Genomic DNA, 15,125 nt, shown 5'->3' with positions numbered 1-15,125 from the left:
TTAAACTAAGGCCAAGATCAGTGTCACTAGATCCTGTGGCTAGTGATCCTGGATCCACCAGTTTACTATGGCCCATAGACTGTGAATCATGAGCTAAGAGCCAACTCCAAGACCCATATGAATCTTACTGTTTGGCTTTCACCTCTGGCTATGCAGAGATGAAAGCCAAAAAGTAAGATTCATATGTAAAAAGGAAGTTACAAAAGCTCAGACCAGGTCTCACTCAGCTGGCAGAGATGTTTCCATGACTCCCTTCTTCTGCTATGCTGGTAAAAAATATTGTGGGCCAGTACATTTTATGGATTTATTTGCCAGGTTAACTTGTGGGTTTTGGCAGGTGAAAAAAGTAACCAATTTGAAAGTCAGAGCTGTAAAGGGTCTCTGATCCTCATTTGAATATACAGTGTATTCGAATCTCAAATGCAGAGCAAAATGGCACTATTGCTAGGCAATTGGACCAGGGCTTTGAACAGTGGGTATCAGTTCTTCCAAGGTTATCCTTCTACCTTCTACATTATAATTTAGCAAGACTAGATTTTTCATCTCAGCTTGCAGCTATTATATCCCATTTACAAAAGACGGGGAAGAAACCCAGCTCCTCATCTCTAATACTGTGTAGTAACAAGATGCAAAATATAGAGGTGAAACAATTGGAACTTCATTTCAAAACAGATCAGCATGTCACACAGCCCAAGAAAAAAAAATCCAGCAAGTTCCCAGCTGGGAAAACTTGTAATTTCAACCAGGCAGAACACTGATAGAGAGATAGCTAAGCCACTAACAAGGGAGAAAGAAAATTTAAGATGCAAATAAAGGGAACATTGTCATATGTAGCCCAGGAATGTCAGTAAATATGATAAAGTGCTCATCAGGCACTGAATGTTAAGCTGGCATGAAAGAAATTGATTACTACATGATGTTACTAAAATCTGGGCTGAAAATATGCTTAGGAACATGAGGTAAAATTTAAGGGGGAATGTAAGCTAACAAAGCAAAATTTCCTAAAGTTATGGACCTAGAATCTGACCATTCAACTAAGCAATCAAGACTAATGGGAATATTAACACAGCCGCAGAAAGGAACCCAGGGCTCCAGGGAGATACACATATTGTTCCCTGTACACAATGACAATGACACCCCTTCCCTTCAATCAGTTGGTGTGGCATCTGGAAAACCACAATCTTGAAAAAGTAATAGCTGTTACAGCAACATGAGATATGTACAGATTGCAAATTCTTTCCTATATACCTGTCTGCATTTGTAAAATGATAGTTAAGTCTGTAAAGTATAGTGGAATAAGACAGAGAATTATCTATCTATCATCTATCTATCGATCTATCGATCGATCTATCACATTTTTAAACACAAATATAGACAATATAATAAAGTAATAGTACACCTAAAATGGGGTCATTAAATGATATTGGGAAACATTCTTCCCTTCCTCATCTCTCAAACCCAAAAGCTCAAACATTACTTTGAAGGAGCAAGGGTTTTTGTTTTTGTTGTTTGCCATCTTCTGGGCATGTAGTAGGGGTCACTGGGGGTGTAAGGGAGGGTAGTTGTGAATTTCCTGTATTGTGCAGGGGGTTGGATTAGATGACCATTGTGGTCCCTTCCAACTCTATGATTCTATGGAAAGAGCAGCAAGAGAGGAATGGATGCTAGAAGAAAAGAAAGCCTTGTGGGAAGGAAATTACAGAAATGATGGTGGAATGGAACCAGGTAAATTAGGTCCACTCTGTGCCAAAGTCCATATTAATTGCTGTAGCCAACGTGGTGTAGTGGTTAAGAGTGGTGGTTTGGAGCGGTGGGCTCTGATCTGGAGAACTGGGTTTGATTCCCCACTCCTCCACATGAGCAGTGGAGGCTAATCTGGTGAATTGGATTTGTTTCCCCACCCCTACACATGAAGCCAGCTGGGTGGCCTTGGGCAAGTCACACTCTCTCAGCCCCACCTACCTCACAGGGTGTCTGTTGTGGGGAGGGGAAGGGAAGGTGATTGTAAGCCGGTTTGATTCTACCTTAAGTGGCAGAGAAAGTCAGCATATAAAAACTAACTCTTCTTCTTCTTGATGACTGTGGGTCAGAGCTGGCTCTGTTCTATCTGGTTCCTATTAAGTATAACATTTTTACAATCACTCTATGATAATAATTTCCCCACTGTTTTGCTTTTCAGAAACAATGGTTCAAAGTTGTAAGAAATAGAGATATTCTACAATGTAAATTCCTCTCATATTTTCTGTGTGCCCAACCATGTTTATATGGATCTTTCTGAAACTTACTGCTAGAAGACAGCAGTTTTTAAAGGGATCCTGACTGCTTGTAAGTAGAATAGCTCAAGCAAAAAAAAAACAAAAACCCACACAAATCCATTTCCAATGCTGGGTTATTGTCAAGGAGAATAGAGTAGCCCTTGGTAATAAGGAAGCTAGCCATCCTTTCCCTGGGTTCCAGAAATCCTCCCTGCTTCTGCTTTCTTTTTCAGTACAAATCTTGGTCTCACAAAAATAATGGTCAGAACAATAATAATCATAATAGGAGTCTCCAAAGCACTGGCCATTTCCATCTTTAAGTCATGGCAATTCTCTTATTTTGCTACCCACAATCTGTCCGTATAGGTTGTAGGAAGAGAAAAGCACACAAATACTTTCTGTATGAAAGTTTTAGTCACAAGTGACATGGAGCAGGGTCCCTTCCATGATTGCCATTCAGAATATGGAAAGTGGTTAATAAGTACAGTATATGTAAATGTCCTTATTTATTCATCTGAAGGGGGTAATTCTATGTGTACATTCTGGTACACGTATGGTATTGCAGTGGATGGAGGATTCCTTGCATGATGCCCCAATATCCACTAGAGATAGCTAACCAGAGGTGTAAGGATTCAATATAATTCACTGCAGGGGGGCGGTGTTACTGGACTAGATGGATCAGGCTTGGTTTGATCCATTAAGGCAGCTTGTATGTTAAAAAATTAAACAATATTTGATTGCAGGGCTATAGCACACATTGACATAATTCCTGCTCTATTATTGCAGCTGCTTGTTATTACCCTATTAATTTATGCCTGTGCTCAAGCTATAGAAATAAAATGCATATGAAAAGCCATAGATTTTTGTTATACTTTGTTTTCTTTCCTCCAAGGATCAGAATTCAGTCATTCAATACAGCTCTTAGTCTGACTGAAAGTACTGTCGATTTAAATTATTATTGGGTGAACCTCAGAGTTCAGATGTTCAGCTCAGATAAGCAGAGAGAAGTATGGGCTACGTATCCAAACCAAACCAGCTTCTCATCTTTCCAAACTTCCTTATTTTGCTAACCTGGGGGAAAATAACCAAGAAAATAACCTTTGTTGTGTTTTCACAAACAACATTATTATTGACAGTGGGTAGCCGTGTTAGTCTGTCTGCAGTAGTAGAAAAGTAGTAGAAAAGAGCAAGAGTCCAGTAGCACCTTAAAGACTAACAAAAATATTTTCTGGCAGGGTAGGAGCTTTCGTGAGCCACAGCTCACTTCTTCAGAAGTATCTGAAGTATCTGAAGAAATGAGCTGTGGCTCACGAAAGCTCATACCCTGCCAGAAAATATTTTTGTTAGTCTTTAAGGTGCTACTGGACTCTTGCTGTTTTCTACTACAACATCATTATTGATTTTCATATGCAAGAATACGTCAATGCGCACCCGCACATTTTGTCTTTTCCCCTACAGCACCAAATTGCACAGTTGACAGTAAAACCACCACTGAGGAACAGAAAAGACTGACAGCCACCATTATATTTCAGGCAAATGAATTTGCTGCCACTGATAATTGTTTATACACGCGACAAGGAGTTAGGGAACAGCAAACTATACTTGAATGTTAATTTCCAAAAGAAAATTACAATCAAGGAAATCCAGGATGGCAAGAACAGATTAAAACTGATGAGAAGAGCTAACTGAAAAACTTAAAGACAGAAATAACAGAACTATGATTATGGAGATGTTGCCCAGGGAAGGATAAGTGTGGTTGAATTCTCGTATATGTCAACAGGGCATGCAGTGGGTAGGTGCTGAAGGTGGAAAGTGAGAGAATGGAAATATCATAAGCAATTATTTATAAATGGCACTCTTGGTAAATAAGGTTGGAGGTGAGATGAAGAGTGTTAAGGTGGCAATTAAGCAAGATGAGAAGGTGAAGTCTTGACCTTCCACTCTGCGATATACTAAAGTTTTCCTGTGGAGACAAGAAAAATAAATAACAGATACAAAAAGGGGGGAGATATAGGATGGAGTTGAGCTTAAAGCAGTCTGGGCTTAAGCTCCAAAACTCCCAAATATGGCACTGATGTTCACTGATTTAATGCACTATTATGCAATCAAGTGTGAACATATTTTGCACCACCATACAATTCAGTTTTGCTGAATAAACCCATGAGATTCCATTTATGGAAACCATATAACTCACAATCAAACTGTCATGGAAAACTGGGCCTCCAGCCTCAGGGGTGGGTAAAATGCTTAGTGCACTCTGGGAAATACTGCATTCAGCAAAATGTCAAAATATGTCAAAATTAACTTTGAATAGGTGGCAGAAAAATCTATTGTGGTAAATATTACTACCAAAATAGGATATGCCTGCAATGTATCATTCTGTATTGATGTAGGGACATAGTCAAGAACAGCTGCTGTGGTGTAGTGGTTATAGTTTGAACTAGGACAAGGAGACCTTGGATTCAAATTTCTACTATGAAATGAAGCACACTGGATTACCTGGGCTCAGTCTCAGCCTGGTTAACGTCACAAAGTCCTTGAGGGGGACAAAACAGGGCAAGGATTATGTGTGTTGCCCTGAAACATTTTGAGGAGGGGCAGGGCAACAATCCAGATACCAATAACAACACTAATAATATAATGGTATTTTATCTTTCTTTCTTTTTTCTGAGACAGTAAAATTCAGAGAAAGCCAATGAACTTGGTAAATGTAAAGCACTAAAAACATCAAATCTATGCAAGGATTTGAGCTATTAGATATTGACACTGCACAGGCTTCATTCTACCTGGACTGCAGGATGCTCAAAGTGAAAATGCCAACCTAACAAGCCAAGCTGTTATTTTCATATCATCACTCATCAGACATTTGGAAAGTTTCTGGTGCAATGCAGAAAAACAAAGCACTCCACCCAGCGCAGCATGGCCATTTGAATCGGTCCTTTGTAAATGAACAGCTAGCCACGATATGTCATACCTGGGCTATATCAGTGGGTTTTGTCTACTGCATTATCTAAAATCTGTAGCGCTTGAAAAGAAAAAAAAAACAGGCGCAAGGCACACATAGCCATATTTCGAATTACACAAATTATTAGACAATTTGCAAAGTCCAAAAAATATCGATCAGTTATGACTGGTTCATCTTAATAAGCTCAGATCTAGTACAAAGTACAAAGGAGGCAAGTTATTGAGAGATTTTTTAGATCTTTATCTTATTACATAAAAGCAATCTTCTGTGGAAATCTTGTTTAATATATCAGCCAATACAACCCTGCATTTATTATATAAGAGGAAAAAACAGCTAGCGTGATAAATCTTCTGTGACATCAATACTACCTAAACAATACACAATAGAATAGCTCTTAGCTGTTTTTTGCATGAAGATCACCAGGCACACAAGATAGCCCTGATGTAAATCTCACTTCCACACATTATTTATTTAAATAATTGCACAGAAATCTTTCTCTTAGCTGGAAGCTATTCAGATATTTTTTGTAACTATGGATAGTTTTGCAATAAATTAAGCAGAGTATGGAACAGTCTGGCAGAATTCACACCACAGATAAATCCTGCTGGCTGTTATCTATTTTTCCTTGACTCATAATTTAGTTTTAGTCAGGTCTTACCATGACCAGCTTTGTATTTGCCATTGATAAGGTGGAACAACAGTAGGGTTGCCAGGTCCCTCTTCGCCACCGGCAGGAGGTTTTTGGGGTGGAGCCTGAGGAGGGCGGGGTTTGGGGAGGGGAGGGACTTCAATGCCAGAGAGTCCGATGGCCAAAGTGGCCATTATCTCCAGGGGAACTGATCTCTAATGGCTGGAGATCAGTTGTAATAGCAGGAGATCTCCAGCTACTACCTGGAGGTTTGCAACCCTAAATGACATTGCTCACTGATGTTTCCCAAGAACAACTCTTTTCAGCACAAAACTGATACTAAGGAATGAACCAACTGTGAGACTGAGAGAAAACCCATGACCATACCTTTGGAGTATATTTTAAAGGGAACTTGCAGTTGTGGGGAGGGGTTGTCCTGATACAGATAGGGGCTGAGGCATGGCAAAACGAAGGATTGTCACAGAATACAACTGCCCTTCTTCAGTGCTGCTATTAGCCCTGGAAGCAGTCCTGGATTAGTCCTGACATCCTGTGTTTGCTTATCCCCCCCCCTCCACCGGGTAGTAGCAATATGGGAGGAAGTAGAGTTTTGATCAATGAAATCGCATGGGAAGAATTAAAATTCCTCACTCTCAGCACAATGGCGCTGATCTCCATCAAAGTCCTCCAAGGCTGCAATTAACCTTTTTAAAAAGGATGGAGCGATCCGATCACAGATCCTTCAGCATCTGATCTGGTTTGACCCTGAGTCTGATGCATGATCGAATTCCTATTCAAAACAAGCACTATTTGCTTAGTACTGATTGAATATTTGATTAATCCATCCTAGGCATATGTCTCTACACACACACACACACCAGCCTCATACAGTTACCCTGAAGAATTATGATTGGAAACTGTAACTCCGGGATAAAATTGGGCTTTCAAAAGAAGTGGACAGGTTTGCGGGTTGTAAGAAATCTATAGTATACCTTTGGCCCTATAATGTATAGTTCGATTTGCTTCAGTAGAAGAACATTTCTACTTGCAGGAAACTTCTATAATTAACTTGAGCAACTCGAGCTATTTTCAGGTTTTCCCAAGTTAAAGAGGGCAGCACTGCAATGCTGAATTAACTTCTTGATGTAGGAAGAAGGCTGTCTGTTATAAACCAGTATCAAGCCAGTACAATGGGAATGTGTACATAGATATTTTTCTGACTTTAAAGGAACTGTGTCATTCTTCTTCCCGAGGAGTTCCATGTGTACACCTAAAATCCATCTCAGTGTTCTAGTCAGGAGAAAACATGTTCCTAGCTAGAAAAGTAATTTTCATGTAAAGAGGTGCTGTGGTTCTCAGTCCAGTCCAGAAACCAAAGAGGTGTAGTTGTTGCTCTGATTAGAAAACTGATGGCCATGTAACCAGATATTTGGATTAGTAAGTGGAAGACTGGATTTGATATCACTGTTCTCCCCTCCCCAAATAGGTCATCTGCACTATTATCAGTTATCTGAATGGGGCTACATGCAACAGCCCCACTGCTGCAAGTGTGTATAGCTGGAAAGGGAACCTTATATGTGTGTTTATTCAGCCAAGGAGAAACTGCATAAATGTACATGTTGCAAACATTGCATGTGCAGAACGGCTCCATTTCAAAGCCCAAGCAAGCTTTCCAAAGATAACCTACATCATAAAAAGAAACGTCCAAGTAAATGGGAATGTTTTGCTTTCTTGCCTTTGTCTCAAAAAGACATTGCAGCCAAGAAGGCAAACATTCTTTTCTTTTTTTCTTTTTTGAAAAATTTCAAATCAGAAAAATCTTCAGCCTCTTGGGTAAAGCTGAGACTTGATAAGTGTGCAGTTATTCCTTGTATGTGCTGCCAGTTCCTTTAAGCACTGCTTGAGCAAATGCACTTTATTCTATATGATACAGATGTTGGGCTTATGACACAGATGTATTACCATAGGCCAGCAAAAGATTGCAAACACTGGAAAACTTTGCCTCAGTGCCAGCAGTAGGGCAATGTCCATGATCACAACAATGTAGGGTTGCCAGCATGCTTAAAATGTAAGTGGAGAGGGTCTTGCGCTTCTTGCCATGCTGCAGACAAAATTGCTGCAGTTGGCATGGAAATCCTAACCCTAATTGAATCAAGGTAAGCAGTGCCAGGCCTCCATTCATAACTGGTTTTAAGATAAGAAAACATTCCTGTCTTTGCACTCCATTAAAAACACATTGCATTCTGTAATACTAGATACTAAAGTAGCTGAGTTGAGACTGTAGGAAAAGAGGGGGGCCTTTTCTCAAAGACAAAAAAAATAACAGTTTATGTGGAAGTTTGTACATTTTCATTTCGTTTTATGTGGAGGAGGCCAAAGTGGGAGCAAACAGCCGGTGTGTGTAGACGAAATATGTGCCAGACAAGGAATCTGTTGTAGTGTTACCGCGCGAGCTGCTTGTGGCTATTTACAAGGAAACCTACCAGCTCTCAATAATGTGAAAATCTTCTTGAGAGGAGCGGCACCACAGCAGAGCCACTGAACCAGAGAAATTCAATTTGCCTACTGTAAAGTCTGTTTTGTCTGTCACAGCAAACTCTAATTCAATTCAAAATTGCTTTTTAGACTCAACCAAACCAACCAAGGAAGGATGTCCAGCAGCTGACACAGATTTGAAGGCCAACTTTAAAGTGGTCAGCAGGACTCAGTCTTGTTACTTTAGCGGGAGATCTCTTTTTCCTTAGGAAGAGCACTCGCAGGGCTGCATTCTATCTGTTGTTCCCACCCAATAACACTTGGCAGATGTTTGTCATGGCATAACCTCAGAATGACTTTTGAGTCTGCTTTAAGCTGTTTTCCCTTTTGGCTGTGTTGCTAAGCAAGAAAGAGAACAAAAAGAACCTGATCGGACATGAGAACATTTTATGTTGGTGACACCTTGCTCTTTCCCAAGGGCAGAGAGCCTCAAACGTTGAGCTGGAAACTATAAAATCTATAACAAAATAATTATATTTATTATATGGTGTGCACAATCCATTTGTTAAAAACACAGGGCCTGGAATCAGGATACATATAAAAAACATCAGTATAAACTGTTACAAAGATCTCAAACAAAGTGTATGACACACTCAATATAAATGACCAATAGAGGACCATACACATTTCAGTCTATTGGACCTTCTTCCATGGTCATAAATACAAAACATGATTATTAAGGACCCACCTGAAATAAACCTGACAAGGTATTTTTATCTGAAAATAGAAAACCATAAGGGGAGGGCGACAAAAAAGCCAAATTAGAGGTAAGTTAAAGTCCCCTGTGCAAGCACTGGGTCATTCCTGACCCATGGGGTGACGTCACATCCCAATGTTTACGAGGCAGACTGTTATGAGTCAGCCTGCAGAGACCTCCTCTGATGAAGGGGAAATAGAAGCCAGAACAGAGGGGCATCCTCAGGCAGAAGTCCCACAGGAACAACCACAGGGACTACAGCCTGCCAGAATAGAGGACCAGCCAAAGTCAGGCGATGACTCACCATGCCTGCAGCCTGCCAGTTCAGGGACTCCAGTTGGACCTGACACCTTGCAACATGCAGTGTCTCCAGAGGCCTCGCCAAGGCCACTGGAGCAGAGAAGAAGACAGGTTCGTCTGGCAATGCAGCACAGTCAGCAGAGTGCTAGACTGAAGGCTTTACAGAGGAACCTCCTCAGTAGCAGTGATGAGGAAGAGCAGGGCTGAAGCACCACCTGTGAACTCAGCCTGATCAGCATCAGCTGGCTCTGCTACAGCAGCAGGAGAAGGGATTTAAGCCATCAGTTAGGCTTGGCTGTTGTGCAAGTGTCAGGCTGCTATCTCGGTTTCGTTATTGCCTCTGTCTCTGTGCTGTATTGTCTGCCCCCCAAGGTCGCATACCTAGGCCTGGGAACTCAGCTCCTGGGAAACTGTATTCATGCGTGTAATCTCCCGCCTTGCCTGCCTTATAATATCTCCCAGCTAGTGAGCCTCTCAGAGCTGTCATTTTATTCGTTTGCACTGTATGCCTATTTGATCAGTAAAAACCATCTGTTTGGACTCTATATGACTTTGTGGTGATTTCTGGTTCTGTGGGCCAAGGGCTGACATTATGACAGCTCTCCCTCATCTTCACCGTTCTCCTAGCCAGGCTGGAGCCCAGGGGGGTTCGCCTGCCACTTGGATGGGAGCTGTGCAGCTCTCCAGGTGATCTACTACCCTGGAGCCCTTCTCAGAGGATCCTACTCTGTTACAAGACTTAATCGCTGAACTTTTCCGGACGACCCGAGAGGTTTGCCGCTTGAGGGGACTGGTACAGGCGCAGTGGCAATCTCTTACAGGACGTCTCTGGATGTTAACATCGGAGGATACTGATGCTCGTTTAGATCTTCAGGACTTGGATCAATTACTGGACGATGCCCGATTGGCGACTGAGGATTTACAAATATTAACTGGACTTTTGGATAATCTTATTTCTCGACAAACTCTTTCTACCATGGCGGGAGCCCCGCCGGAGGGTTTTTCCCTGATCCCGGATGCGGCCAGCTGCCAGGCTGAGGCCAAGCGAGTCGCTATTAGCACCGCTCTTCTCCTTGTGGAATGTACAAAGGACACCCCGGTAGCCACCTTGGCTCAAGTTTTGACCCCGACGTTTGGAGCCGAGGCATCCGCACTGGCGGTTCGAGTACAACCTCTGCTGGGCGGGGAACCTGACCCCATACTCTTGCTCCTCGAGACAGAACTTTTGCCGCGCATTACGGCAGAGGCTGCCCTAAGACTTGAGAACGCCAAAGTTCTTGCGGATCAGCAAGCCGCCGAAGCGGCTAGGGTCGCAAGAGAGAGAGAGGCGGCGGAAGCAGCCAGGGCGGCTGCAGCAAGGATTAGGAATCAGGCGAACGTGGACACGCGCCCCAAGGACTATGTACTGGGACTATCAGGTCTAACTTTTTCCCCGGCGTTTGTCCCGTCGCGTGCGACCCAACGCGCACGCCGTTTGGCTGACCGACGTCGAGACTCAGATGAGTCTGAAGACGAGGATTTATATGGGGATAGCTCTCAATGGGCCACGAGCTTCCGAACCAGTAAGCCTCATCTTACTGGTGGCCCAAGTGAGGAGGTTCATCTTTTACGAGCCCAGAATCGGGAGCTCTCCGACCGTGTTGATCAACTCCAGGAAGTAATGGAACTTATGCTTCAAGAGAACAGGCAATTACAACACACCCTGATAGCTCAGAGACAGCCCGTTCCGATACCGGGTCAGGGGGTACCCGTACAACCACCCGCTAATGTGCCTGCTCCACCCTTACCTCCTGGAGCTCCTGTTGCTCCTCCGCCCGGACCACCCGTGCAACCACCTGCTAATGTGCCCGCTCCACCCTTGCCTCCTGGAGCTCCTGTTGCTCCTCCGCCCGGACCACCCGTGCAACCGGGTCAACCCGCGCCCGGCCCTTGGAAGCAACTCAAATTGAGGACTACGTATGACGGATCTCTTGAGACTTTGCCTTGTTTCTTGCATCAAGTGGACAGTTATATGCGAGAACAAGGTCAACTTTTCCCCACGGAAGATAGCCGGGTGCGGTACGTAGCTTCCCTCCTGACAGGCAAAGCGGCTGACTGGATGGTCCTCCAGTTTGACACCCGCTCTCGTGCGATTCGTTCCCTCAACAACTTCATGACTGCCCTGAGAAGGAGGTTTGAGGACCCCTTCCTGGGGGAAAGAGCCAAAACGGAACTCTTACAATTAAAACAAGGCTCTGCTACAGTTCGGGAATTTGCCGATGAATTTCAGCGACTGGCAAGTAAAATTGTAGGTTGGCCCGAGACCACCCTAATCCATCATTTCAGGGAAGCCTTGCATCCTGACATTCTGAACTGGTCTTACATGCGGGGCGATCCCGATACCCTCGAAGGCTGGATCCTATTAGCCGAGGAAGTGGAAAGCCGCCGCCGCTTTATTTCTCTCGTCCGTCAAAAACACAAGGAGAAGGGCACCCAAAAGCCTCAACCCAAGGCACCACTGCTCGTCCCACGAAATCCCCCACGTCCGCTCCAGGAACGTGAAGCCCGATTTCAGAGGGGTGCCTGTCTTACATGCGGAGAAATGGGCCACTTTGCAGCCGTTTGCCCACGCCGCCAGGAATTATTTCGTCCCAGCACGACAACCCGCGCCCGAGGTCGTCCACCACGCAGAGGCACCGCGGCCACCCGCAGCGCAGCTCCGGGAAGGCCCACACCCTCTGCACTCCATGCCGGGGACCCAGCCTCCCTGCCTGCTTCCAACGACCCCGCCGGGTCTCGGATTACAAGTGCCCCATTGGGGGACAGCTTTCCCTCTTCGGATGAGGAAAACCCTTGGATTTCTCCAGCCTTAAACCTGGAATCTCCCCTCGACTTGTCAAAAAACGGCTCCGGTCTGTGGTGAATGGAGCATCTCCACAGACCTCTCAGGATCTTCCTATCAAACCGAATGCTCCTACCAAAATCAAAGAAGTGGACTCCACCGTCTACGTGGATGCAGTTTTACAACAACTTAACGGAGGTCCACAAATCCCCGTCAAAGCACTAATTGACTCCGGTTGCTGTCGCACTCTCATAAGTGAAGCCACGTTTGCTGCACTCAGAGCCGACTCAGAGGCTTTACCCGCCCCCGTCCAATTTGCTCAAATGGACGGGAGCCAATTCCAGGGGGGTCCAGTTGATCACCGCACCATAGGGGTGGCAATGGGAATTGGTTCCCACTGGGAACAAATAGACTTCACTATAGCCCCTATCCGATTTGAAGTGGTCTTGGGAATTAACTGGATTAAAGGACATAGTCCCAGTATTGATTGGGAAACAAACACTATCTCTTTCGCTAGTCCCACCTGCGACCAGCATCGGCAAAACTTTGCTCTGCCGTTTCCGCCCGTTCCAGCATTAACCTCTACTGCCCCAATACCACCAGCTCTACCCGCTGTATACCGGGACTTTGAAGATGTCTTCGACCTTAGGGAATGTGATGCCTTACCCCCCCACCGGGCCTCAGACTGTGCGATTGAAGTAGTAAAGATTTACCCTATGAGCGCTTCCGAGCGCACTGTCCTCCGGGACTTTTTGGACAAAAACCTCGCCAGAGGGTTCATTCGCCCTTCGAATGCCCCAAACTCGGCCCCCGCGTTTTTCGTCCGGAAAAAAGAGGGCGACCTTTGCCTATGCATTGACTTCAGAAAGCTCAATGCGGTTACCCAGACCAACGCCTATCCTATCCCATTAATATCGGATATTTTGGGACAATTACAGGAAGGCCGTGTGTTCTCTAAATTAGACTTGGTGGAAGCCTACTACCGAGTCCGTATCCGCGAAGGAGATGAACACCTCACTGCCTTCTCTAGCTGTTTCGGAATGTATGAATTCCTTGTAATGCCATTCGGATTAAAAGGGGCCCCGGGGGTCTTCATGCAACTCATCAATGAAATCCTACATGACCTTCTATATCGTGGGGTGGTGGTCTACTTAGATGACATTCTCATTTATTCAAAAACTATGGACGAGCATGTGACTCTGGTCAGAGAAGTTCTACAACGTCTGCGTAACCATCAACTGTTCGCTAAACTAGCTAAGTGTGAATTTCACCAAAGCAAACTCACGTTTTTGGGATACATCATCTCCCACCAAGGTCTTCGCATGGACCCCGCCAAGGTCCAAGCCGTTCTCGATTGGACTCCCCCCACCAACCGTAAGCAAGTACAGCAATTTCTGGGATTTGCAAACTTCTATCGGGGATTCATCCCTAACTTCGCCCAAGTGGCTCTACCCATTACGGACCTGCTGAAAACTAAGGGAAAAGTAAGCTCGGCTGCCTTGCCCTCCGCAAAAATCCTATGGACTGAGCAATGCCAAGCCGCCTTTCTAGCCCTCAAACGCCTCTTCACTTCGGAGCCGGTGCTACGGCACCCAGACCCAAATCGAATGTTCATTGTGCAAGTCGATGCTTCCGATGTAGCCATGGGAGGGGCTCTCCTCCAGCAAGGACCGGACGGTCTTCTTCACCCTTGCGCTTACTTTTCAAAAAAATTTGCGCACGCTCAATTAAACTGGCCCATCTGGGAGAAAGAGGCCTCTGCAGTTCATCATGCACTGACTTTATGGCGGCAATTCTTGGAAGGGTCTAAAGTACCCTTTGAAGTTTGGACCGATCACAAAAATCTAGCTGCCCTCACGGGGTCCCATAAGCTATCGGCGAAACAACAACGGTGGGCGGAGTTCTTTGCTCAGTTCCGTTTCACCCTGAAGCACGTCCCTGGGAAGCAGAACGTTCTCGCGGATGCCCTCTCCCGTTTACCACAATATCCGGTAAAACTCGAAAGACCCACCAACTCTCTGTTCACCCCTATGCAACGTGGGGCCCTACCTATGCTGGCTGTGCAAACCCGATCCCAGCATCAGCACACCTTCCCTAACTCGCAAGCTCCGCCAGCCCAACCGGCTGCCCAGCCGCCACCGCAACAGACCGGAGTTCCCGCCCCTCCTACCCCTCCGACCGCTCAGCCGCCTGCAGTCTGCGCGCCGCCGCACGTAAGCACTAGCCCTATAACTGTTTCTCAGATCTCCATGACCGACGGGGGGGCTCCCTCCAAAATCCCCATCTCCGAATCCTTTTTAACTGTCCTTCGGGACCAGTGCCTTTTAGAACGTTCCGCTCATACCCTACCTCCTGGTGTTTTGGAACAAGGGGGGTCCTGGTACAAAGACTCAAAATTGTATGTACCCAAAGCTCTCCGGAAAGACGTTTTACATTTAGCTCATGGAGCCAAAACAGCTGGGCACTTTGGGTTTCTGAAGACCCTTCACTTATTGCGCAGACAGTTCTGGTGGGGGGGAATGCGTTCCGACATTGACTCCTTCATCCGCAGCTGTCCCGTTTGTGCCGCTGCGAAACGATCGCAGGGCAAACCCCCGGGACTGCTACAACCTCTTGAAACGCCCAGCAGACCTTGGGAAGTGATTGCTATGGACTTCATGACTGATCTCCCTCTCAGTGGGGGTAAAACTGTGTTGTGGGTTGTTACTGATTTGTTTTCTAAGCAAATACATTTGATTCCTTGCGCAGGGATCCCCTCTGCTCAGAAACTGGCCCGCCTCTTCGTGACGCATATCTTTCGTTTACATTCGTTTCCGCGTAAAATAATTTGTGACCGCGGAAGTGGTTTCGTTTCTAAGTTTTGGAAAGCTTTCCTCAAGTTGGTGGGGGTGGAACAGGGTTTGTCTAGTGCATACCATCCTCAA

The sequence above is a fragment of the Euleptes europaea genome, chromosome 4, assembly GCF_029931775.1.
Source record: "Euleptes europaea isolate rEulEur1 chromosome 4, rEulEur1.hap1, whole genome shotgun sequence".
Lineage (NCBI taxonomy): Eukaryota > Metazoa > Chordata > Lepidosauria > Squamata > Sphaerodactylidae > Euleptes > Euleptes europaea.
Note: the sequence above shows the minus strand (reverse complement) of the source record.